Here is a 27,470-nt window from a genome sequence, read left to right on the forward strand (position 1 = left end):
ATCTCGAACTCTCTTGTGTTTTCTCCTACCCAGAGTCCTCCTGGACTCCTAGTCCCTCCTATCTAGATTTCCTATTGGCCAGACAGTACTTTATTTACAAATGCACAGGACTTCCCCCAACATCTCCTCTTTTCTGTTTAAACAAAAAGAAAGGTCTTAATTTTAACATAGTCAAATTGTATATAACAGAACAGTTATCAAGTAAGAACATAGTTACAATATTTTAGCAAGATTTAAAGAAAATATCATCCATCCCATCCTTGTGAGTCCAAAGTCCTATATGTAGCTTATCTTTTATCATAACTAAGGAAAACTATAATTATAACTATCTATCTTCAACTCCATCAAAGACCACAGAAGGATAATATATAAACACTAGGATTGACAGAGACATCTTACTGCCTGGACAGTCACCCGAAGTTCCTCTGTAACGTTGGGGCATCCATCTTCAGCCCATAGGCCACAATGTGTCTGGAACACTTCTCAGCAAAGCAGGAAATTTCAAACTGTACATCTGCGCTGGCAGTCTGCCAGTCATTTCTCTGTGTCCTGCAGAACGTCTCCTAGACTCTTCCATGAAGCAGGAACCCTGTAAGACTGAGTTCAGCAGTCACTTTCCTGTGGGTCCTGCATGTCCAGATTATACAACAACAGTCAAGCAGTACAGGCAAGAGCAGTTTCTTGCCCAAATGGCTAATCTTGCCATGTTGAAAGCAAACTCCATAACAAGTTTCTTCGATGCCCATCTTCCTCTCAGACGTAATTGGTGCTGCCAGGAGCAGACATTTCTCATTGTCAAGAAAAGCCCTAAACCATTTTAAATGCCATGTTCTGAAGGTCTTTGAGAGGTTTGAAGACTGTCCATCTCAAATATATTTCTGTATATCTAGAAACCTACTTATGTAAATAGAAATTCTATTATAAGTAACTGTCTATAGTCTGTATTCAATTATGCATTACGTTGTAAAAGATCAGTATAAGCACAATACTTAATCAAGAGGAGAAATATAAGCATCACAAAATTGACCTTGATTTTGTCTCAATAAATGAAAAACAATACCCATACCATAATTCCCCTTTTTACCATTAAAAAAGATTGGCTGTGATCACTAGCCAATTATAAACAATCCCATTTAAATGAAAACAAAGATTTATAAACAAGATGGGAATTGGGACGTCGCTCATTCCAAACTGCTTCCTGCTGGAAGGGGGCGCTGTTTATACCATGGGGATCATGACAAAACTCAGAAACCTGTATAAGTCCGTATTTTCGGGGTCTGTAAAGCTCCCTCATCTTAACTGTCTCAGTCGTTGGAACACCTGGTCCACTGCTTCCGGGGGTCTTGGTTCGTGAAACCACAGAAGCCTGGAAGGAATTCTCAGCTTTTTATGTTCTGTGGAAACATAAATTAAAACTCCTTTTCCGAGTAACATATCCTTATACTTAAATTTTGAAGTCAAGGCATTTTCAAAAGATAGAAGTTGGATTAATTCAGCAGCATTTATAATCAAGTGTACTTTAGCAGCAGTTCCTTCCTGAGCAAGCAAAAAACTGAAAAACACAATAGTGTACAGTATCCAGACTCTCTGTGTATTTTCCATCTTTGTGTGGCTTATTTATTTATCTAATATTACTTTATTTCTTTCACTTTTATTTATTTTTCTCTGAGACAGGGTTTCTCTGTGGAAACCTGCCTGCCTCTGCCTCTGGAGCAATCCTACCGGCGTGTGCCACCACACCCGGCTTTTGTACTTATTTACCACTTTGCAGTTTCATTTTCTCTCTCAATCTCACGTATATTTTTAAACACACTGTAAACCTTTAGAGGTTTTGTTCATCCAAGTCTGACTTTACTGTAAATCTTTACGTTTTTCTGGCCACGTGTCTTATCTGTAAAACCGTGGCTGTTGTAAACTGCCGTTTTTTTTTTTTCAAGATGGCGGGCGTAAGCTTGATTTCAGCTTACTGCCTCAGTCCATGCTGACATCCAGCAAAAGCTGCCACTTCCAGCTGTACGTACACACCTTTTAATTGTTAGCAGAGTCTCTTAAAACAATCTTGCTGTTTTTTTTTTTTTTTTTTAATGCCGAGTCAGGAAGACTCCCGTAAGCGAGCCACGTGAATCTCGGCTTGTCGTTAGCAAAACAGAGCACACCTGAGAAAAATGCTGCTACCAAAAATCTGTGCTTCTCTCCGTTCTTCTGTTTCTAAAATTCCTTTAAAGCTTTTGTCATTCTGCGTGGAAATTCAATCCCACTCCTGATCACCATTTTGTTAAGAGAAGCTTTCCTTGAGTGGAGCCTTCCCACCAGCCTGGTTCCAGAACCGCATCAGTCCCAAATAAACACACAGGAGGCTATATTCATTATGAAGCTGTTGGCCTTGTTTGTCTCTTACTGGCTAGCTCTGCCTTAAGTAATTACCCCATAATTGTTAATCTAAGTATGTTTCTTACCGGGGAGGTTCCAGGCTTCCTACCCCAATGGCGGTTACATCTCGAACTCTCTTGTGTTTTCTCCTACCCAGAGTCCTCCTGGACTCCTAGTCCCTCCTATCTAGATTTCCTATTGGCCAGACAGTACTTTATTTACAAATGCACAGGACTTCCCCCAACAATAAGTATTTGAGCAGGATCCTAATCTATGAAGTTATACATAGAAAATGACATGTGAAAAGAACACTTAAACATAAAATTTAGGAAAGCCCAGTAAAAGTTACCTCAATTGTGAAACCCTGCGTGCCCCAGTGATCTTTACAATGCAAGATGAAAGACTGAAAGCTGTTATGATTCAGAATCCCTCAGATGCATCACTTGGTCATTTCCAAATAACCTCTCTTCACATAGCACAAGATGTCAGAAACAGAATAGCACAGAGAAAACGTCTATGGTTAGTGCAATGATAGAAGTCTAGTAGAATTTTTCCTCTACAGCTAACTCATAGAGACATGTTTGCTCTCCAACCCTTCCAGTCTACATGTTGAATAAACACATTAACATTTAAAAATACAAATACTAGTTAATGCTGGAAGAATAAAAAGAGTCTGCCATATGGTGTAGTCAGTCTCTGCAATTTGACTAAAGACATACGTTTCTCCCCTTTTAAAACTATTATTTTAGGATTATGCTCATCCCAAAATGCATAAGGTGCCAAATAAAAAGAGGGGTACCTGGTACCAGATACCTGCCCTCTTGTTGTTGGTTAGAAAGGTCTTGGAAACTCTCAAAACCATACAGGCTATGGACATTGCTCTTGATTTACCACTAAAACCTTTTACTGAAGACACCACACTCTTTGGTCACAGTCCAAACTGGAAAAGTCATTTTGGTACTGACCAAGAAGTTTACTCCCCACTGGATAGCTTCCATAGTACTGGAAGGTGCTTATGGAGGTTACTGAGATTAAAAAGAAGTCATTAACAATCTTACCTATCTACATATCTCATGAACTTCAATAATGACCAGCGTTGTAATATATCCATATAGACTGAATATTGGTACAATTGTTATAGAGTTAGTCAATTTCTTTCTGATTTGACTTGAGTCTCAACATGAGGAAACACATGCCTAACCCAGTAAATCTGACCCATGCTTGTGGTATTCAGAGACATAAGGGCTGAATCTACCATTCTGCTGAGTAGAGGTAATATCAAACTGCCCTCTAAATTTGTATCTCTATACATACAGATTATTGCAGCTCTCTTACCTCACCATAGTGACTAATGCAGAAAAGTACAACAGGTCAAATGCAGAGGAAAAACTCAGCTGCAATGGGATATCTATATCACTATCTTTTAGCAAGGCTCAGGCAATATTATGGACATGGGGATGTAAGAGCCAGAGATTTGGAGGTAACAGACTGCTAGAGTAGTTTCTGGACATTCTAAAACCATTTCATGCATGAACTCACACCTCCCTGCACAAGACCTGTATAAGATGAAGCTAGTAATCATTTTAGCATGGAGTGATGAGAGTTTCATGCGATTTAGATAGTTGATTGTTTCTGAAGATGGGAGAATCCATTTTAAATAAGGATGTGTCTCCAGGTTGGTTAACCCCTTCCCAATGCATGGGACCATATCTAGAAGCATAGGGCAACACAAATTGGATTTGTTTATCTTAAAAAATATAAAAGGACATGAAAATTGGAAGGGGAATACAGAGGTAGGAATGTCTGTGAGAGGAGCTAATGGCAGGAGTTGGTGGTGATTATGATCAAAATACACGATTTGCAATTCTCAAAGAATTAATTGAAAATGAAAAACAATTGTTTTTACATTGTTCTAAGTGTACAAAAGTCTGACACAAAGTTGCTCATTACAGCAGAAGTAATTTTGCTTTTGCAGAATCTTCTCTTTCTGTGCAAGTATCTGAAGGTTTGAGTTGTTACAGTCTCAGGAGACGGTGACCTACCTATAACATTATATTTTCTTCCTAGATAAGCAGGAGGGTGGATGGGAGAGAAAGCACTATAGAAAAGGGGAGAAAGGGAGAAAGAGGAGGCAGGAGGGAAAAAGTTTGTCAAACAGTTTGAGAATTGCCTCCCAGTGTTACCACCTATATGGCACAGGCTCTGATGGTCACATGAACATCTTGCTTCAAAGTAGACTTAGATTTTCACCATTGTATTTGTTTGTGTCTTTAAGCCACCATATTGCCCACCTGAGATTAAAATCCCATCATTAGTGAAGAGGAGTAGAATATATAATGGGAAACTTTCTAGCATTAGATATTTCTGTCACAAGGACAGGATGTCTCAGATTCTCACAAATACAATTTTTGCTTTTCAGAGGGAAAATGAAGATACAGGGACAGTAGACATCTCTCTCCCTGTTTTTCCCTTAAAGATAACTGTTCCATCCAATTATGTTCATTGTGAATCACTCTAATTTCAGCTTCAGCATTCAGTTGAGTGGCAGGACAATTTATGCTTCTCTTGATTCTCTTCCCCAATAAAACATCTGGCTACATACTAGAATTTTCATTAGCAGAGCACAGGGAGCTGCAGCCGCATCCATCTCCAACTCTTTTTCTGGCAAGTCCCTGTATAAAATAATCTCCTCTTTAATATGAATCTGATACTGTTTTCCTGGCATGAGAATTACATCCAACTGGAATAATGGAGTTTTTTTTTAAACAGAGGGACCTTTTGCCAACACGATGAGGAATAACGTGTGGAGGATGCACGTTATGCAGTTAGAGGATGATATATTATTATTTCCAAAGCTCTGAGGAGAGAGACTGAGCCTTGTCAGCCTTGATTTATGTTTCTTCGTTCTGTGATTCAATAGGAAGGTCAGATGAGCTTCACTGAATGTTTTGTTGTAAGTTTTTCTGCGAAGTGAAGTAGAAAACAGCCCCCACACTCTGCCGCACTTTGCCCCGTTAGAGAGATTTCGGTGCAAGGCTACTGCATATGATTATGACTCACATCATTTCTCATATCTGTCTCCATATACCTGAACACAAGACAGCTTTGCACAAGACAGGGGTTCTCTTAAACAGATCATTAACGAAGAGATGGCAATATGTATTTGGGGAGGTTTCAAGACTAGCTTGTTTTGTAGGACAGCTAAATTTTGAACACAAATTTACTTCTCATGAAATTTTCCCTACAAAAACAGTAATCTCATAGTCACCCGTTTAAAGGAAACAGAGTTGTATCTTTCTTAAAATCATAAACATAAAATAATTCTAAATTAATTCAGTATAAAAGTTGTTTTTTGATGTTTAGTGTTTGTGATAATATAGCAATTATGATTTTCATGTTGTCATTTTTGTAATTTCACCTTTGTGGTACTTAAGTTTTATAACCTGATTGTGACAATCCACTCCCTTGCATGTTTCAAAGAAATGGCCCATTCACAAAATGAATGTGTTGCATTGACCTTTATTTTTCCCATACTGTTTAGCTACTCTTGAAGCTGTGTTTGAAAATAATTACCCTTTCCTATTGTGAAACACTGTTCTTTCAGATTCTTTTTTATGTACGTTAAAATTTTTATAGAATATTTTTATGCTTCTCTTCATTTATGCCCCATAATTTTTATGTTACATCTCAAGTATAATTATTAATGAATTAATTTGGATTTTTGTACACCTCCTGTAACTCCAGCTCCAAGGACCTGATGCTCGACTCTGATCCTCATGAGAACTCCATGCACACATGGTGTACATTACACAAACACATACATAAAAAATACAAATAAAACCAAATCTTAGAACTCACTAAAACATTCAGACTAGGCCTAGAGTTTTCCACCTGTAAAACTGTAGTTTTTGGGTTTTTTTCATGTGGTTTGGATAATTTCAATTTTCTTTATCATTCTCTAATATTGCTATTCTTTCACTGAAAATCTTTCTAAATTCATTTACTGATATTTATAACAGTTTTTGTACTGTTATTTTTTACTGGATCACTGTTTGATTGGGTGCTGCATATGTAGCACCATTCTCCTTTGCCTCCCTTCCAGAATATGCTGATATAAAGTCTGTAGGCTGCCCCAAGATTTTAAGTTCTTCCTATGGTTTCCCTATTTTCTCTTCTTTCTTTAAGTCTGAGCATTTTACTTTGGCCTTTATTTCATTCAACCTTACACATCATCATTTACTTTCCACTAGTATATCAATTTAGAATAGGTTTTAGGTCTCTTATTAAAATGTAGTTCATAGACTAGATTTGTGTGTGTGTGTATGTATGTAGATTGACACATGTTTGGGGGGATATAAATGCACATGTATACACTGGCTTAGTGCTATGAGAGACAGAGAACCGCCCTACATGTCATTTCTTAAGAAAGCCATTGACCTTATTTTGGGGGCAATCTCTTATTGACCTGGAGCTCCCCATTATTTGGGCTGACTGGCTAACAAACATAAGCCATCTGCTTGTTTCTGCCTCTCTAGAGCTGGGATTACAAGCTTGCCACCATGCTCGATTATTTACTGGGGACTCAAATCCTGTACATGTAAGCCAAAAACTTCACTGCTGGTGCTATTTCCCCATTCCCTTTAAAATTTACTCTTAAATTCATGTCTACTAACTACGGTACTGCAAGTACTCATGGGCTTGTTTCTATTGTCTACTTTGCCTTACTGCCTGGTTGATTACATAATGTAAATACTTAATGTTACTTATATTAGTTTCAGTATTTTTGGTGCCTCTGTGTATTACAAAACAGACACTTAATACACCGTAGTCTACTTTGTATTATTCTCAAACATTTTGCTTTTGCATATGTTGAAAATCCTGATACATCCCTAGTAATTTTTATGTGTAGAGTTAATTACTTTTTAATCAAATACTTACATGCAAGCAAACATAGTGTTTTATGATTTTCTTTATAATTCACAATTATGATCTTTACTAAATACTATATACCAGTGAATCTTAGGAGAGATGCTTTGTGTGTGAAGAGAGACTGTGTTTGAGTGTGTCTGTGTGTGTTGTTTCTCAGTAATGCATTTGCATGTGTTTGAAGGTGTCTGTGCCCATGTGTGAAGACATCAGAGCTTGTGCTACCATTCTCTACCTTATTCTCTTGAGACAGAGTCTCTCTCTGAACCTGAAATTAATCTTGCAGCAAGCAAGCTCCAGCCATTCTCTCTCCTCTTCCCTTTGACTCTGGGGTTATAGACATGAGCACAGTCATGCCCAGATTTTATGTGAATTAAGTTTAGGTCCTCATGCTTACACAGAAAATGCTCTTGCTCACTGAACCATCCCCAATGTCAAAAGGGTTACTTTGACCTCCAGGTGTTAGGTCATATCCATGACACCTTTGGTAATTACATCTTGGCTTAAGAATTGCTACTAAGCATCCTACCCTATGGCCCACCCTACCACTGAGTCATTCTTAAAGGGAACTAGACTTCAATACCAAGTTATTAAAATTCACATTATCCTTTTTGCGTTGTTTCATATTGTTTTAGGGCAGCTTTAAACTAATTTGATTTATTTACATTTGTGTCACTGTGATCTGGCAGAAATCATTTCACAGAAGATGGGTTTATTGTAGCTTGAAATTTGGAACATGTCAGTTCATCATAGCAAGGAGGAAAAGAGAGAGAGAAATCACATGGTGGAGAACATACACAGTGAAAGAGAACCCAGAAAAAGGTCAGTGCAAGATATATCCCCCAAGAAAATGAACCAGACACATACCCAAAGGACTGAACATCTTACTGCAGTGGTACTTGCTCATCCATTTTATTGATATTCTTGTCACAACAGCAAGGGGATTGACAGATGTCAGACAGCAGATGAATGGATAATAAAAACATGATTCATATGCACAGTGGAATTTTATTCAGCCATAGAGAAAAATAAAGTTTTATAAAAAGTGATGGAACTTGAGAGATTATTTTAAGTGACATAGCTGAGACTCAGAAAGACAAATGTTATATGCTATATTTCTTATAAATATTATACTCTGATGGCTAAATATGTGTTTCCTGTTAAAGGTAACTGTTGGTAAAATCCATGAAACTAGAAATGGGTTCATGGGACTAGACAAACAGAAGCGTTCAAGTGTGAGGGAGGGATGTGGAAAACAATAGACCATGGTGAAAGAATGAATACTGGGGATGAAAGAATGTAGCAGAAAAGGAGGGAACAGGGAAATAACAAGGGTAAAATAGAGAGAGAATAACCCCAAGGGAAATATGCATAAAAATTGTGTACAGAACCTATTACTCAATAAGCTTATTTTTCAAATAAATAGAAAATGAGATGAGTTTGGTGGCCTTATTCCATCAACTACATCTCGCTTCCTGCCTTTTACCAATTCCCATAGATAGCTGCATCATCAAGGGCTTAATTTATTCATTCTGTCAGAGTGATTTCTCCAAAGGCATACCCTAAGTTGAACTTCATGTATTCATCAATTAGGTCAGGTTAGCAATCAAGGGGAGCCATTGCCTAGCTTTTCCTTTAGAGCTAACCACTACCTTAAAAAGTCTTTGTTGGATGTCTGATGTATGCAGTGAGAGTTTTGTTATGGTTTTTCTCTGGCTGTCCATTACTCAGAAAATTCTCAGGTCTACATTAGCTTTGGAAATTTATGCCCCACACCCATCCCCCAAGGCTTACAGTTAATGTTTCTTGGAGATTGATCCTGCAAAAAATGAAGATTGTCACTCAAAACACTTAAGTGGTCTTTGCAAGTGATTTCTGGAGACTTTTCTCTGGTCAGTTCTTTGTCATCTTGACATAGCTAGAATCTTCTGGAAAGAGGGAGATCCACTAAAGAATTATCTCCACCATATTGATCTTTAAGCAATCTATAGGGGAATTTTCTTGATTAATGGTTGATGTGTTAGGGTACAGTCTACTATGGGCAACATCACCCATGAGCAGGTGATCCTGGTAATAGAAGAAAGTACACTGAGCAAGCCAGTAAGCCAAGCTCCTCCATGGCCTCTCCTCTAGTTCCTGCTTCCAAGTCCTGTCCTTCTTGAGTTCCTGCACTGACTTTCCTTAATGGACCATGACTCTGGTTAAGTAAGCTAAATAAATCCTTTCCTCCCTGAGTTGATTTTGGTCATGGTGTTTGTCACAGCAATAGAAATCTAATTAGGACACTCACTGTGTAATAGGCCATTCTGTTCTTCATGATTCTGTACAGACTTTGCAGGTGGTCTAGCAACTCTAGATCTCGTGGGTCTTCGCTCACTTTGTTTGGCCAACCTTCATTTATCACCTGCCATCACAACTGTTGCTTCTGTTGCTTCAGTTCCATGTCACTGAGGAATGACCAGAAATCTGTATATAACACTTCCAGAGTCTGACCATGCTGTGGAATTCCCAGAAACCTGTACATTTCACATTTCCAGCCCCCGACCACGCTGTGCTCTCAATTAAACAGAGACAAGGGAATAGGGAAAATCCAACACAGGCTCTGCACTCTAAACACCATTCTTTGGCCAGAATTAGAAAGGACCCAGTGTGGCTGAGACAGCCATGGCATCGTAAGGAGTCCACTTTCAGGTGGTATAGAAAATTTGTTCTAAAACTACACATCATTTTGAATGTATTCCTTTTATGTGACTCTCTGATCTGATTCTGTGAAGATGGAAGACTCAATTAAGAAACCACTGTGTGGTGGTCACAACTGGCTCCTTTACCTTTTCTGTATGGAAGGGGAAAAGACTCCCCAGAACAAACGCACCATGGTGGTTCCACTTGACCTTTCTTTACTGACTGGGATCATTCAAAGTTGCTTTTTCTTTTTAAGGATGGAAACATAAAAAGCACCAAAAGGTTCAGTTGTTTCCTTTAAACACAGTGGTATTGAGAGATGAGTCTGCATTGGATTGGGGCTTTAGACAATGGCTTATGATTTTGTTCTCCTTTGAGGAGGTTGCTAAAGCTTGCTCTTCCCCTAACTACATCAACCCAAATTCTTTAGACTTCCCTGATTCTACAAGCAGAGGTCAAAATAGGACTTTCAGATTGGACCAGTAAGGAATGGAGAAAGCAAAAGATGTCCCAGCTGCTCTTTAGGACCCCATAAGGCTTAGCTGAGAGTCTAACAAATAGAAATCAACACAGAAATTCTGTATTTGCTAAGCAGGTAAAATTGGAGCTTTAGCTTTGTAAAGAGTTGACCATGGAGTCACTTTAGCTAATAAGCTTCTTTACTGAATTCTAATTGCTCTTATTGACAGAAAGAGAATTAGCACCACTTTTCACAAACAAGTCTTGTAGAGATGGGATTATGTCTCCTATTTATGCCTGCCTCTGAAGTGGAGAAGTTGAAGCATAGAAGATGTTCGTGTGTGGTACAGGAGGAAACTACTTTAAACTTCATTTTTCAACTCCATCATGAGAAAGAAGTGAATCTAGAATATGATAAAGTCACTTTTTCCATATCTGCATAAGCTTTTGAAACCATATTTCTGGCTAGGTAGTCCATGCTAGCCTCATCTCCTAGTCTTTCATCTACCAAAACAGGTACATTTTTATTTGATAGCCATACCCCTGGCCATGGTTTGAATACGTAGGGTCAGGAGTCACCAGAAGTTGGTAAGAGAAGGTGAAAGGATGAAAAACAATACCATCTGTTAGGTGTGCTTTTATTTGTTGTAATTATTGCAGGGCACACAAAGACAGGTCAGTGATTTATTGGCTATATTATCTAGATTATATGAACTAACAACCACAAAAGGGAGGTTCAAATCTCTGTAAATCATGCAGAGGGAGAAAGAGAAAAAAGAAAAGAAAAGAAAAAATGCAACAGTGGAAGATGTCAGCAAACAGAGAAGAAGCATTTTTATCCTTAAAATAAAGCTCTAATGTTTATATTAAAAATTAAAGACAGAAATAGACATGGTAGGACACATTCCTAAACCTATTGTACAGCTGGCTGGGACAGGATAATGTTGACTTCAAAACAACCCTTGTCAGCACAGTGCATTGTAGGTCAGACCCTGCTGAAACCCTTGCCTTTCACAAAAATATTCAATAAAAATAAAGATGGATAATAATATCTGCCATCTTCAATTAGGCTTCACCAAGTTTAAAATAAGTCATCAATATTATCTTCTTGGGAAAATAGGAATTTATTTCCTGTAAGTTAAAATTAGAAAAAAAATTTTTTTTCATTTTTTTCTACTTCACATTTTAAAATGCTATATTGTAGTACATTTTCTAGTATGTGTTACAATAGTACTGTGGTGGTGAATGTTTATAATACAATTACAAATAAAATAATCATACACTGAAAGCTACATTTTCTAAGTGTCCTGTTAAAAAAGTACTTTATCAAAGAAGTTTCAAAAGTCAGGCCCTGTGGTACAGGACTTAACCCTACCAACGCTAGACCCTGAAGCAGCAGAATAGCAAGCTCAAGGATGGCCTAGGCTACTTAACTGTGAGGCCTGTCAGAGAGAGGAACTAAAATCACTCTCCAGTCTTTCTCCCTGCTCAAGCCTCCTTGCTAGTCCCACGACCTTCCCACATCCATATGAGTTCTGCTCTACTACTCGGTTCGCTTTAGGATATTTCTCCCTTGTTTCCCCCATAGTTTTCTAGTTTCCTGGATTCTAAAGGTCATCCAAGTTGGACAAACAACTCTATACATTCAAAGCTAAGATCCATATATGGCAGAGAACACTTGACATTTGTCCTTGTAGGTATGGATCACTTCATTTGGGATAGTTATTTCCATACTTCCATCTATTTGCCTACAAATTTACAAATTTTATTTTTTTCGCTATAAATGTTAATGTGTATGTATATCCTACATTTTAATTATACATTTCTCAGTGGATGGGCATCTAGATGATTCCATTACTCAGTTATGGTGAATGAAGCAACAATGAATAATGTCCTCCCCTAAAACAGTTCAAGAACATTGAGGGACACTGGGATAACTTGGAGAGTGAAATGGAGCATTGATGTGATGAAAATCCATTGTATACATGCATTAAATTCTCAGAAAATAAATATAAAATATTGCATTGAAAAATCCCCTAAACCTAAAAAAATTAGATTATTCTTTGCCTGGCTCCAAAAAAAGATCATTGGAAATTTCTGCATGTAAGCATACAATTGCCAGTACATGAGAACAATGCTCAGTTCAGGAAGGATGCTACCTGAAGCTCCTATCATTCATAAAAGTACAAACTATTTCCCCAAAAGTTCAGTGGGACATTCCATGGTACAGCATCCCAGTGATGACAGCAGCATCTACTGATAACACACTGAACTAATTAGTGCAGGTTTCTCAGAAGTGGCTGGCAATGCTCACATAAACTATCTTTCTTCAGGACCCTGTTTCTGTTCACCTGTTCCACTACCCATAGCTTTGCATCAGGGAACTGATAACTTTTCCCCCAAGTTTCCATAATCTCAGTTTCCACATCTCTGATTTTGACTCACTTTAGTTTTGCTTCGTGTCTCCATTATTAAATACGCAAAGACTTTAGTTCTGACAGTTGTGTCTATGTTTATGAATACAATTTACAGCACTGTAGGTTTGGGGTTTTATAGCCCCTGCCTAGATAGTACTTTCTTAGGTAGAATGCAATCAACTATGACTGTAAAAAGTAAATAAATAAATCCTGGTGATTTATTTTTATAGCTTAAAGTTATGGTTTTTACATTCATCTAAGAAAGTGTACATATGTATCCCAGGACAATAGAGTTTGTGAAACTAAACATGCCATGCCAATAGCCAGCTTAAGTACCTTCTGATTCTTGCAATTAGTAGGCACATTTTCCTATGTGGAAATCAAGATACAGTATCAATACATCTACATGTGTCTTGTGTATGAGATCAATAAAACCATGAACAATTTACATATTAAACCTAACCTTTGAGAGAACTTAATGTCCTTGAGCTGTTATTTCCGACAACTAAGTTGAATAAAATTCACTCAAATTTATTGTTATTAAAATTCCTCATTATCATTATCAGCATCATTATCACCCCCAAGTGCACAGAGCTCTTTTCTTTCCAGATGCTTAAGTTGTTTTACTTCTATTACTGTAGCTGTTTTAAAGTATGCTTAAAATATCAGCTTGCACATTTATCCCCACTATACCTCCCTATGGAGAAAGAAGGAAAGTAAAATGATTTAAAGTGAGTTTTCTTTCCCACAGTTTCTGGCTAGAGAAGCCAGTGGGTAATACAAGACCATATTACTCCATTAACTCTAATAGAATTCCAATGAGATCCAAAAGTAGAAAGTATTTGCACCATCTAATATAAATGAAACAGAGATGCAGAATGTTTTTTAAGGCTCATCCAAGGACATGGTTGAAAATAACAGTACATCCAATAAGTTAGCCCAAGCCTTCTGATCTCCATGCCTATTTTCTTCCTGCTCAATGACATAGCATTTTTAAAGATCTTCTCTATACAAGTCACATGCCCTGACCTCCTATCAATATGATGAGTACATATCACATGGGTGGCAAAAACAGAATGGCCACAAAGTTGCGTACTCTGATAGCCATTGAAGCTTAAGGGAAGGAAACAGACTTTAGAATGAGGTTAAAGTAGGTTTGAAGCAAAAGAATCAACTTCGCTCTTGGCTCAGTATTTGTTTGGTAACTTAAAAGTTTCAGTACAGTTAAGGTTTCTCAGGAAGAATCACTTAAGGGATAAAAGTATGCGGTCTTTCAGAGGATCAGATGTGGTTGATACCGATTGGACACACACTTTTCAACACTTTTCACTTTTCTTGGTTCTAGGGTCACTGTTGCTGTTTCAGAAGCACTGTGTCCTTCCACGTGGGCCAAACCTCTTGACTATCATGTCTGGTGCATTAGGTTTGGCATGTTTCAACTGTATGGCACATTTGTTTTCTGGTTTCACAGATCCTACATCCACCATTTTGACTGGACTACAAATTGTGGATTCGCTCCATCCCAAATTCATAAAGTCCAATGGAACTTGATAAAGCTGATAAGCCAAGCAGGATGATACCCATTCTCCTTCTTATAAATCCTTTTCTCTAGTAAACTTTGCTTTCCTTTTGTTAACTGCTCCCTGCTTTGATGATCATTTCCCTGTCTTGAAGTAACGTTGGCTCGTTGCTTTTGTATCTGAATAACCTGAGACCCACAAGCTTAGTCGTGCTTTGAAATCCTCCTCTCTCTTGTCAAAAGACAGGCCCCTGCCATCTCTGCAGTTCTTCCTTTCTTGACAATTTCACTCTATTTCCTTTCTGGAAGTTTTTAAAAGAGAAAGAGCACTTGTTTCTGACAATGCTCCCATCTCCCCAGTGCTTCAATCTCACACTTTTACCAGTCCTCTAGAGATATGGAATTGTCTATCTACAAGTACTTTTCTACAGATGACAAACAATGATTCATCTTCGCCTACACCACAAAAGCTAGCATGGTCAGACCTTACCTCGATCTTAAATTCTATTAAGACCCTTCCTTTCCCATAACCCAACCTGGAGAGGGGACCTTGGAGGTTGCCAACCCAAGCAAGATCTGTGGCAAGATTAGGCACTTAAGAAAACTAAGATTGTACATTGAATATGAGTCAAATGATGTTAATATAAGAAGCCACCAGATGGTCTCTCTCTGAAGGAAGTTCTGGAAGATATGGCATTGACAAGAATGATGGGGTAGCTATGGTAACTATCTGTCCCTGTTGGTTTGCAAAGAAATTGCCTCTCTCCTTCCTTTGATTTTGCTGTGAACACTACAGTTTCTCACCACAATTGTGTGATCCAATATAACCAGGTATCTAATAAATCAAAATTTTCCATGATTTAGGATATTTAGATGTTTTCAGGTAAAGCCTTTTTCCTGAATTTGAAAACAAAATCCATTTGTTGTACTACTTGATTTTCTGTTTTTCTGAGATAATTATTTGTAGATGAAGGTCTGACAGCATGATGCATAATTTGTGTGTCAACTTGCCTGAGTCATGGAGTTGCCAATCTATATAGTTAAACATTATTACTGAGAGTATTTTGAGGTGAGATTAGCATTTGAATTGGTGAATTGAGTAAAGCAATTTGCCCTTTTCTATGTGGGTGAATATCACATAAGACTTGGAAATCCTAAATGCAGTCAAAAAAAAAAAAAAAGACAGGAGAAGGAACAATTCCCTGTGTCTGTTTTATTCAAATTGCCATGCCAGTTCTTAGACCCTCTGACTGGTAAAGTGTGTTGGGAAGCCTCTGATTTCCCAGGCTTCAAGGTCCTCAGATTGGAACTAAACCATTGGCTTTTCTTAGACTTCAGTCTGTGTAAGTAGCTAATGGGAATTCTAAGGTTTTGCAAGCTAATTTCTAGTCCTTTCACGTGCCCTTCCCCCATTGATTTTATTTTCCTGGATAAATGTGTTTAATAGAGATAATAATATTAAAGTCATATTAAAGACGGAATAACAACAAAATAAAAATTGTTTCCTAAAGTGATTAGTGTGAAGATTCATAACCAAAGCCCCAGGTGCCCCAAAGTAACACTGTCACAGTTTCGCAGAAAACCTTATATTGCTGTCCTGCCACAACACTTAGAGTCTTCACCTTGATGTCACTGGCATGTTTACCATACCATTTGTGTCTTTTTCCACCAGCCTTCATCTATTGCTGTTACCCATGAAAACATGACAGGGGATTCCCTGCTAACTGACTGCAGCCAGAAAGTGTAATCATCTTCCCAACACGTATTTCATTAATGATACATATTATCACAAGTTTTGTTATTTTCATCTCAGAGCATGTGTTTTATTTATGAAGTATTATCAGATTTTTTTTGGTTTTTACGAGACAAGGTTTCTCTGTGTTGTTTTGGAGGCTGTCAGTCCAGACCAGCCTCGAACTCACAGAGATCTGCTTGCCTCTGCCTCCCGAGTGCTGGGATTAAAGGTGTGCGCCACCACCGCCCGGCGTATTACCAGATTTTAAGATAGTACTGACACGGGGTAACATATGCATTCACTAAATAGCTATACAGTAGTGGTGGTATGTTTTATTTACTATGATCTTTTAAGAACTAACTACTGTGCTACTTCTCCAGGTATATTCTTTAAGCTTATCTTTATAATTTTCTCTTACATGGGCTCATTCCTTGACTCTATCCTTGAGAATCTGAGTCAGTTACCAGTCATACTCACCACAGAGGCTCCTCCAGACTCTTAAATTTCTAGATTTTGAATAATGTGTACAGATGCCATCTTCTGGAGAGTCCACTTTGGGAGAAACAGCAACATGTCATTGTATCACATTGTAGTTGTACTAGAATTCATGGTTTGGGCCTCATGGCTTAGGTGTTTTGTTTCGTTTAGTTTTGTTTAATTACCGTGACACAGGAAGATGGCACCTTGACTCTTTTCCTAGAAGATAAGCTTAACTGAGACTCTCATACCTTTCCTGCTTTAGTTTTACAGCTCTCATGTTATGGTTATTAGAGTCATCTTTCTTGGGCTATGGCTTGGTCTACTCCATTCTTCTTTTACTCTTCTGAGGATAGTACATGGCTACAACATTTGATAGTTATTTTTGACACACCATAGTAGTTTAATGATTAGGCTTATTCTAATATCTCTATATTTAATCATGACTTTCAAGGCAATATAGAAGAGAAAAAAACAATACAGAGAAACCCTGTCTTGTAAAACAAAAACAAAAAAATACAAATAACAGTTATACTAAATAGAGAGAGTAACAAAAAAGAGAAGCTTAGTTCCAGATGGCTTTACTGATTGAGTTAACCAATTTTTCAAAGAAGAATTAATATTTTTCTGGTTTCATGCTGTGTCTGTGTCAAACACATGGCCAAAAGCAACTTTGGGAAGAAGTGATTTATTTGGCTTGTATTTCCCAGACACAGTCCATCACTGAGCAAAGTCACAGAAGGAAGTTGAAATGGAAAACATGGAGGAACACTGTTCTCTTGCTCACTTTCTGACTTGCTCTCCTAACCATGCTTATCTGGCTTTTTTTATACAATAACCCAGATCTACTTGCCTCCTCTGCTGAGCTCTCCCTCACCAATCATCAATCAAGGTACAAATCTTAATGATCAAAAACTAAAGAAATTTTCAAAAGAATATGGAGATATGTCCCAAACCTCACAGGTTCTAACTTGAAGAAATTAATAATCACCAACTGTAGGACAATTTGAACTAGTCTGAAGCTGCTGCAAGTACTTAAAAACTACCAAATAAGATTAAATAAAAGACTGGGAGATAATTCAGAAGTTAAGATAACTTGATGATCTTGCAGAGAATCTGGGTTTAGTCCAGCACCTGGCAGCCCACAACCAGCTATAACTCAGCTTACAGGGGATTGCATGCCCTCTTCTGGTATCTGGAAGCATCAGACATGTTGAGAAAAAGTGTAGCACATATGTATGTCACCTGCAGACACAATTATCATCCAATTATACTTTGAGATATGTCAATAAAAGGTAAGAAAATAACCACTTAGCCTGACTCTGTGAAATACTTCAGTGTCTACCTGGCTACAGAAAGAAAGTTCTTTTCAATAGGACAGTGTAGAAAGAGTAAAAAAATTTTGGCTTAAAAAACTACTACCCTGAAATTTCCAATGACTTAATAGAATCAACAAAAAATACTCAAACTTCCTATGTAAATGTTCTCAGAAAATGTGTTATATGCTGTCCTGGAAAAGGTATGATCTCAGAGGTGACTTCTAAGCAAACATAACAAAAATCTGCCTTGCTGTGAAGATATCTGATTTTATTGACTCAAGAAAGCAAGTTTCTTTATTTCTTCAGATGGTTAATCAGGTTTGTTAAACAGTTAGGCAGTTTTTGAAACAGGGTCTCATTATATAGCCCAGGCTAGCCTCAAAGTTTTGATCATTCTGCCTCAGTCTCCCAAGTGCTAGGACTGTAGGTATAAACACCATGCCTAACTTATAAGCAAGTTTTTAGTAGGAAAACTTCATATGATATACTCCCCGAATACATTATAATGACACAGTATCACCTATGAATTCTTCTTGCCCCTCCAAAACATTATACTGCATCTACACTTTTAGCTCTAGCTTTTACTATGTTACACAGTCAAATAGTCAAACAAGCAATGTGACAGCCATTGCAAGAAAACAACTCCACTACAAAGGACTGTGATGTACTCTCTGAGTCAACTGTGTGCCTTTTATAAAATGTCAATGTTTAAGAACAAAAAACAGTGGGTACAATTTCATAACAGAAGTGAATGAATATATACAATACATATGGAATGTAGGTTTTGTAACAGAGCTTCAAAGGTTCTTGTTCGAATAAAACAGCAATGGTAAATGCCTTAAAAAACATGTTGGGAAAATTAAATGAGGATCAAATATTAGTTGCTGTCAGAAGATCCTTCATTTTCTTTGGTGTGACAAAGGAACCCTGATTCTGCCTGAAGAGGTACTTTTTTAGGAGATACAGGTTTGTGGCAGCTAATACTGGGTGTAAAGTCAGCTGGATCAAAATCAAGAAAAAGGCAAGCTTCTGAGAATTCCTGTGAGGGATTTTCTTGATTTTGTTACTGGAAGCGAGATGAACTACTATAAATGTGCTTGGTACCTTTTTGTAGCAGCACAGGTAAAAGGAGTTACAAGACTATTTCAGAGGTTTTGCCTACTTACCCTCAACCACAAAAATTATTTCCACCATTACTTCATGACTGTAATTTTCTACTGTTATGAATTGTAATGTAAACATCTGTTGTACAGGATGGTCTTAGGTGACTCCTGTGAAAGGGTCATTTGGCCCCAAAGGGGTTGCCATGAACAGATTGAAAACCACTGATCTATTGCTTATATCAGAATCTAGATTATTTGGATTTTGAGTGTAACAGTCCTCCAGAAATCCTTTAAGTAAGCCTCGCGTGACAGACTAGGAAAGTTGAAGCATCCAGTCATGTAAACGCAGCAACAATGAGGTTATTGTTCTCACTAGTATTATACAGTCAGTGTTGGATTACCCAACTGTATTATCTAAACCAAAATATTTTCTTTTCATATTTACACTTTCTGTTGTTACTGTTCCCTTGAGAATTCTGATCAGTACAACATTGAAATATTCATTTATACTTTATGTAAAATGTTCAACAAATATAGATGCAAACTAGCTGTAGAAGCTAAAACCTTAATATTTAAATAGACATGCTTACTATTTCTTGTCATATTCTTTTAACTTCTCCATGTTTACATTTTTAGTACTTAAAACTTATACATTTCATCTTTTTATTTCTTGATTTTTGTGATATTTTATTATTATACCAATAGGTTTAAAACTTAGTATATTAAGAATTATGTTATTAAAATATTAATAATGTCTCTTAATGTCTTATAAACTATCCACTTCATTTTAGGAAAATAAGTCATAATTAATACTCAGGTGAAATAATTTTCATCTAAATGTTGTTTCTTAAGAGTAAATTGAACAGTGATCTCTATGAGATAGTTTGTATGTAATTTCATTTTATATTTTCTGAGGATTACTCACTTGTAGAGATACTTGCTCTGTCTACATAGATGTTACACAAAGTTTTTTGTATTGAAGCTTTTGTTTATCCTTTTCAAAATCATACTTGAACTATAAGAGACATAGGCTTAAGGAAAGAGAAAAAAGATAAACCAGGCAAAATGTTTTAGAGGTTTCTGAATAACCACCATAGAGAAGGGAGTGCTGTGGAAAAATCCTTTTGTTCACTGTGAAGATGTGTTGCTGACTAGCAAATAACTAGGAAGGAAGAGGATAGGCAGAAAAGCCAAACTGAATTGAGAGAATGTTGGGAAGAAAGGTAGAGTTACCAGCAATATGCAGAGAAAGAAGAAAATGAACATGCCATGCTGAAGAAAGATACCACCATGTGGTAGAGAATAGATAAGAAATATCAGTTAATTTAAGTTGTAAGAGCTAATTAGTAGCAAGCCTAAGCTATCAGCTGAACATTTATAATTAATAATAAGTATCTGTGAGGTTATTTGGGGAACACGAAATCCTGATTAAAAAAAAAACTCTGCCTACAAGGGAGAGAGATTTCCAGGGACACATACTGGGGGTTTTCTAAGTGTGCTGAAGATGGAGCCAGGTGCTGAACCAGATTTTAGATCACAGCATAAAATCACAACTATGTTATTTCTTACTTCATAGTTCATACGAGGGAGGAGAGAAAGTAGATGGGTGGGATGATACAAGGGAGACTGGTTGGGCAAGTGCAACTAAAGTATAAAGAAATGTGAATTGGGTCATGCTGGTGAAGAGACAAATAGCCTTTGGTTGGGAACTGACAGATCAGGGGCAAATGCTATAACTACTTAGTACCCATGCACAACAAAGCCTTCATCAATCCTTACAGTAAGTCAAAGTCTGCCCATTAGGACACTCTCAGAGCTGCACACTACTCAGTGAGGATATATTAGGAAGGTCAGAATATCTGCTTTCATACTTACCAGTAGGATAAGGAGCCTGTGTAGAAAGATGATTAATAGCTAGAGGATGAATGCCTTTAGATATTGCAAAAGAGGCTGGGATGAGAGAGGTGTGGCATACTTCCCCTTACAGGTGTAAACTGCCTGGCTTCCTGAAGCTGCTGAAGCTGAGAAACCAGGAGAAATTTATGAAGCTATTGAAACTATCCCTTTAAAGACACTGCTCTATGATTATCTTCCTTGGTGAGTGTGTTTTTAAAGATTAGAGAAAAATTGCCTGTACGATATACTTACAACATATTTTAAAAGTAGTTTTCCCAGCATTAGCTTTGTAAGGAGAGAAAGAAAGTAGTGAGTTGGGAGTCAATCTCTGTCTTAAGAAATGGAGCCCACAAAGCTGCAAAGATGAGGCTGATACTCAGGGACTAACAGGGAGCAAACCACCCCGATATTGGTAACACCAAGTATTTTTATGGCTGCCAATGGCTATGGATTTTACTAATATGGGATTTTTCCTTTCCTCTAGCTCTATTTTCCTAATTTAAGATATTAGATATAGACAATTGATAACTTTGTGATAAATGACATAACTTGAGCAATTGCCTACATACATGAGGCCCTGTATTCCATCCTCAACACTGAAAAAAATACCCATAATTGGGGATGCTAAGTGGACATAGTATTAAATAAACTCCTGTTGACCTATCACTATACCCACTAAAGTATACCTAGCAATTAAACCCATTGCTTTTCTAACAGGGTGTCTAAGGGTAAGAATCCAGAGACAGCAAAAGTAAATCAGACTACTTGAATCCTTTACAAGGTTGAAGTGTCTGGTGACAACTATAGATAATTTGAGGAGCAAGAGGACTGGCTACCAAGTTCACTCATGTGACTAACAGTGGGAAACATTAGTTTCTTGCTTCTGACCCTCTCCATATGGCTACTTATGTCTTGATAGCTGGTGTCCACTGGTGTGTTACAAAATAAGGCTTCATATACGTTCTGGAGAGGGAATAAGAACAAACCAAGTCAGAAGCTATCATCTTTCATAACTTACTCTGGGAAGTGATGGGTCACTCCTCTTTCATCTTATTAGGTATAGAGTCATCTGGTACAGTGTGTGACTGGACTGCCTCTGTGGGAATACCAAGAAGCAGCGATCAGCCGGCACCATCTTGCAGGTCTGTTACCAACTTACCTCATAGTGTTCACATTATGGTTGTAGTTACAGGCCACAAAAAATATAAACACACAGTGCTCAATGTTTACAGAAGAAACAGTGAGTTTGTATGATGGTCAGTGTTGTCAACGGAAGAGACTCCAGAATCACCTGAGAGATGCATCTGGTCATGTCTCTGGGGGTCATCATCTCTATGTTAATCAAGATAGGAAGACCTATATACCTTGGGTTCTGGACTATGAACATGGAGAGAGGGAACTGATGAGTAGCATATACTTACTAGTTTCTGCTTCCTGACAGACTGTGGGTGTGATGTGACTAGCTGTCTCAAGCCTTTGGTGCCTTGACTTCCTTGCTCTGGTGAACTGTCCTCTTGAACTGTGAGCCATAATAAATCCTTTCTTCCCCAATTTGCTTTTGTTATGAGTATTTTATCACAGCCACAGGAAAAGAAAGTAGAGTGGTTTGAGAGCTGAGGACAGACGGTTAACTCTACACATCTAATCTCTTCTTTATCCATTCAGTTGCTTTTATGGGAAGGATATGAAGCAGATATGAGATTAAAGTGTAGACTTGTTTCTTTAAAAATGGAATTTGAAGCCTAGCTAAATACTTAAAGGCATGTGACAACCCAACCTGGCTGAATCTACACAGCACTGTGTTGTGTAGAACCTAGAAATGCTGGAATCATCTTGAAATAAGTTAAACCTTAAGTATAAGTTATTCGGCTGTTTCTACATTTTTATAACTATGTCTTTGTGTCCCTCAGTTCCAGAGCCAGGGTCTCAGAAGAAGATCCAGAGCCAACAGAAGGACAAGGCTCCCTGAAAGACAAACTTAAGAGCCTAGTCATGACTCTACCGCACTTAAAAGTCAAGGTCTGAACAGATTTAATTTCATGCTTCCCTCTATGCCCTCTCCATTACAATCAGAGAAGAATCCATAATCCATTCCTCCACAAGACAAATGCTATTTCTCTTTACTTAGAAATGTTTTGTAATTGAATCACCACCCTTGCTGGCTCTGCTTCAGGCTTCATAATAAACAAAAACATTTTTTCTCTGTTGGATTAAATCTGACACCAGTGCTTGGCAGATTCTAATACTGCACTCTGGACAGAAGTGAATGCTGTCTGGAGTACTCCTAGAAGCATCAGTCAGCCTGTCCTTGGTATATTGTTTCCCATTTGTAGGAAATGGAAATTGAAAAGGCCAGTCATGTATAGAAATACTAATGTGGTCCACATAGAGCTCTTCGTGTTTTCCAGCTAAACAATAGTCCATGTTCATGTCCTGCTGAGCTCTCATAGCAGAAATGGCATCCATCATAGCAGCATTACCTCTGCCCTCTGTCAGGAGCTCTCTTCATCCAGATGAAGTCATAATTCTAGAATTAACAGTTCAATGTAAATACAATGGCCAATATAACGTGAAAGTCTTTGGATTTATAGCCAAGTCACCAAGGCACAAAGCTTGCTGGAGAAAGGGAAGATATGTGTCTAGCTGACTTGGCTTTTTACACTGAGCAGAAATCTAGGCATTAAAAATAAACATAAATCATGTGTTATAAGTCCTTATTGAAACAGATATGGCTCAAACTGGTCTCTATAGAGTTTAATTGCAACTGTCCAGTTTTTACAGTATAAAAACAGCATCAGAAGGAGATGTCGCCATAACTACAGATGCCTACCCATGTCTATTGTCCCTGAATGCATTGAGAGCTTTCCAGTTCTTTTGATTAATGAAGACTTAGTCTCTAGAGATGACTGCTTAATTGCTATGAAACTCAGGTCTTAAGATCCCTGGAGGAGGATACTATACATTCTCACAAGGTATAGATTTAGCAATCAAAGTGAAGTACCCAGTTATTCAATATTTAAACATAGTTGTTCTTAGTGTTTACTATTGCAAAGATTTTCTTTCCTCTCAGGGCCACTGTCAATGTGTTTCAAGTTTCTTTTCAGTGAGAAGTTGTGTACTTTCTTACTCCACAAAGTCAAAGCTGGGTTGTTCCTGTGTCATCAAACTCACTGAAGCAGTTGAGTTATTATGTTGGTGGAATTAATTATTGAAATGAAGACATGCTTTGTTCTGCTTTAATGGGAAGATAAAAGCCTGAATAATTAAGAATAGTTTTCTATTACAACTAATGTGCAATATGTATTCTAAAATAATTAGTTGAGTTTGGAAAATTATTTTATATTATCTATTCCTTCATTTAACATAGTTATACATTCATTGGTTTATTTACTCAAACTATTAATTAATTATCTTCAGGTTCCCAACTCCTACCATGAAAAATAGAAATATAAGCATAAATAAAACATAGTTCTATTTGAACTATTTGAAAGCTTATTTTTGAACAGAACTATGGAATCCCCAGACCCTGAAAGTCCACAGGGTGTTAAATGAACTATGAAGTTTTTTCAAAATTCTAAATTTCTCCGAGAAACATATGCCAATACAGTCTCTATTTTGTTCTGGTCACAATCCACATTTCCTTTATAAGTTCAGTTTTACTTAACTGAAATCTTCTTTTGGAATCTAAAATACTACAATGAACATAACTCAATTTATCCTAGAGCCATCTTAAATGCTATTGTTTTTATTTGGTGACTGTACTTTGTTTCTGTCAACACGGGAAGAAACTAGCTCTTAAGAAGAGTAAATGTTAATTGTATTCTCTTGAGAATGCAGAAAAAAACTGGTGTTCCTGAGTTCAGAAATTTGAAGCCGGTGAGGATCAGCTGACTAGAGTTCTTTCAGTTTCTGTGAGTTGGCTTTCAGCTTGGACATTTTAATTATAGTAGTGTCACCTTATATACTGAGAAAGCAGTAGTAACTTCATGGGAAATTAAACTATTTCTCATTTTGATTTGAGCAACACATAATTGCTCAGACATGAACACAATAAGAAAACCCCAGTTCCAAGGGTGAAATGTAAGCAATATCTCCCTGTGGGGGGGGGGGTTGAGGTGTGTATGTTCCTGGTCTGGTTAGAGACTCTACCCCTTGCCTAAGCCAGAGGACTCACCTACCATCCAGGATTCAACTGTGCTTCCTTCTAGCCTTCATACCGTCATCATCTACTCGAGGTTTAAGTTAATAACTTTATTGGCTGAGTGCTATACAGCTTTGTGAAAACATTAACACCATATACATCTGCAGGAATAATTTTAATTCTTCCATAGCCAGGTACAGTCTCACAATGTGATCAACAATTTTTGGCTACATCATCTTCACTGGTCCTTTATTTTTTATTCTTCTTCCTCTCCTTCAACTTATCAAATGAATGTATAAGTATTAGATGAAGATTATTTGTAAAGACACTTATTATTTGTCTTTATAAATAATCTTTAGCTTACACATTCATTTATATTATCTACATATATGTACATATATATGTATATATATATATATCTTCATAGAATGTGTTAGCTTATTTTTGACTTTTGATTTCTTTATATGCATGTGTCTATGTCCATGTCTTATGTGTACAAGAATAAGTCAAAGAATAACTTTAAGTGTTGTGCCTCAAATAGTAACCATCATTGTCTCTTACTTCCTGAAATTTGATGAGTAGGCTAACATGGCTCACCAATGAGCTATAGGCATACGCCCACCTCTGCCTCCTCAGTGTGAGATTACAAGCATGCACCATCAAACTTGGAATCTTTTTTTTCTTTTAATGTGGGTTCTTTGAACTGAACTGAGGTCCTTTACTGATGAAATTTATTTAATGGCAATGCTAATAATAATTGGAAGATTTCATTGAAATCATTGATTGGGTTGATCAGTGAGGTCACACTAGAGCTCATAGAGTGAAAATAGAAAACTTACAAACATTCAAATGCTCACAGAAGTACATCTCTATTTCAAATTAGCAATTGGATCTATGCTCATATAGGACTTCTTAGAGAAAAAATTACAGATAAAATTGAAAAGAAATCTTTAGAATACTTGCTGCATATGACAAGAGTGATTTTGGGCATAAAGGGTATAATAAGGGAATAACAATATATATACATATATGTATATATACTTGAATTACAATGTATACACACATACATTGTAATTTATATTGTAGCGCAGGACCACAGTAATTTTCAAAAAATATGAGACTATAATGAGGTTTCTTTCACAGAATAATTCCAGACAACAGAACTATCTGGAACTCTCTAGAAATTAAGTGATTGTCACTAATTTTAAAATTTTAGCATGACACATTGATTTGTGAAATGGTCACCCTGTAAGTTACAACCATTATGTGAATATTTTGTAGAGAAAAGGGGAAATTTACAAGAGTGTAAAGTATTGCTTTTCCAGTTATTTATTTGTTCAAGGGCAAGTATGTCTCTGTAGCAAAGTGAAGGAAGTCCACCACAGCAAAGTAATCCAACCCAGCACTGATGATGGTGGTATGCTGAACTAAAATCCAACTGGTCAGATGATAAACATGTGCTTCCAAAAGTATTTAACCTGAATATAATAATGAGAAGATCATCACTCATGGGCAGAGCACAGAATACTCTACAACAAAACTGGTCTAGTCTTTATGTAAATCAACCATCTTAAAACAAAGTTGTGTTTATTCAAAGGGAAATGAAAGGGCTGTTCTGGATTCACAATCAGTAGGAATGCTCTAAATAAAGTGCATAAACTGTGATTGCAAATGGAAGCTGTCAATGAGATGGTTTGACTTAATTGATGGATCAATCCACTGATAGATTCGTAATTGACTAAAACATTAAAAGTAATGGTAAATGGTGGAAGGTGGAGCCTACTGGAGGAAGTGTGCGGCTAGGGCCATGCCATTTATGAGTGTGTCTTCTTCACAGTCCCTTCCCCTCTCTCTTTCTGCATTCTGGATTCCATGAGGTGGGCATTTTTTTCCTTCCATACCCTTTTGCCATTATAGTATATCTTAACATAGTCCAAAAAATGGTGGAGCCAACTGAGTAGTAACTAAAACATCTGAATGAGCAACTCAAAATAAATCAAATCTTTCCTCCCTTAAGTTTATTTCCCTAATATTTGGTTGCAATGACAAAAAAATGATTAATACAAAGAGGGAAGTAACTGTCATGGTGATATAATGTAAGAAATACTTGACTGTTGGTGGTTTTGACAGTGGATGTAGGTCATGAATCAACAAATGTAGGTAGACTTGAGGAATTACGATAGAAGAAAATATTGTATCTCTTTGAAATTCCATAAAGGAATGTAACATTATTGATAGTATAATTTTAGCCCCCAAAGAATCATACATAGTCATTGTAATGTGTCACTGCATTTTGGTGATTTGTTATAGAAACTTCCTTAGAGTTTTTGTTTTATTCTGTTCTGACAATGTGCCTGCCATAAACAATTGAAGGAGGGTACTTTTTTCTTTTTACTAAAGCTACAGAGGTCTCAGCTCATTGTTTG

General features: G+C 37.2%; 1 long non-coding RNA gene across 1 annotated transcript; it reads left to right on the forward strand.

The window, feature by feature from the left end:
• Positions 1-21,952: 21,952 nt before the first annotated feature.
• Positions 21,953-23,106, forward strand: LOC121134120. Its single transcript, XR_005871139.1, has 2 exons — positions 21,953-22,045; positions 22,814-23,106. It is a non-coding gene; the product is annotated as an uncharacterized LOC121134120 (long non-coding RNA).
• Positions 23,107-27,470: the final 4,364 nt, after the last annotated feature.

This window comes from Mesocricetus auratus, unplaced genomic scaffold (assembly GCF_017639785.1).
Source record: "Mesocricetus auratus isolate SY011 unplaced genomic scaffold, BCM_Maur_2.0 Super-Scaffold_100026, whole genome shotgun sequence".
NCBI classification, from domain to species: Eukaryota; Metazoa; Chordata; class Mammalia; order Rodentia; family Cricetidae; genus Mesocricetus; species Mesocricetus auratus.